Below are 1082 nucleotides of genomic sequence, written 5' to 3' on the forward strand. Positions count from 1 at the left end.
GGAAGCAAAGAACCAAACAGAGGCTGCTGACAAGGTATAAGGACAGTCTCAGTGGCTCCCTTCCTCCAATCATGCTCCACTGTTCTCAGTATCATCCTCTTATCAATATCCGTTCAACTGTGACTCTATCAGTGGACTGACTCGTTGACTAGATCAGAGTCCTAATGACTTAGCCCCTTCTCCAGGCTGAAATTACCTTCATTGGGTTTCAAGTCTTTAACAATGAGCTTCAAGGCACAAACCCTGAATGCTTACGTGTTTGTAGTTTTGTGATGAAAAAGTGAAGAAGCCTTGCCTATCTGAAAACAATTTCTTATGTTGGCTGTGAGAAAGTCTGTGATAACCATAACTTAGAAAGGTTTGATAAACTTGAAAATGAGGACACATAACTGCTCCAAACTACCGTTGGGGAGGTTTTACTGTGGATATGAGGAAGAAAACAGCCAGAGGCATCTGGAAGCATCCAGACTGAACCCATGTTCTTCTGTGAAGGCATGAGAGAAGAGCAAGGGGGTGGGGACAAGAAAGGAAAAGGAGAGAGAGAAGAGAGAGGGCAAGGGGCTGAAGAGCAAGCCAGTCAGGAGCCAGGAGAAGAGCCAAGAGAGCAGGTAGCTGAAATGGCTGAATTATAGAGGGACAAGACGCTGGGGAAAGGGAAGCGGAAGCCCAGGCACAGAGCTCTTCAGGATGGGCTCCTAAGTGACCTAGGAATCTATAATTTGTAAAAACCCTTGAAATTAAAGGCTAAAAAAGAAATCATATATATTTCATGAGATCAACAAACTTTTATTCTGGAAGTGATGTGGGTCCAGGAGACCTTTGAAGGTTAATATGGTTGGATTGCTTGCATATGGGCAACATGGAGTATATGTTATTAAATATGTGGGTTTGTGGGCATGTGGGGTGTGTGCTTAGTGATGGTGGTGGATGGAGAGTGTACCAAACCAATGCAGTACTAAAGAACTATTTATTTATGTAGCATGCAATATACAACACCTTATGTATATAGACTATATATACAATAATTATAAACAGTACATTCTACAAACTGTATAGAATGCAGGTAGACTGTAGCTACAAAC

Source organism: Grammomys surdaster, unplaced genomic scaffold, assembly GCF_004785775.1.
Source record: "Grammomys surdaster isolate TR1022 unplaced genomic scaffold, NIH_TR_1.0 278, whole genome shotgun sequence".
NCBI lineage: Eukaryota > Metazoa > Chordata > Mammalia > Rodentia > Muridae > Grammomys > Grammomys surdaster.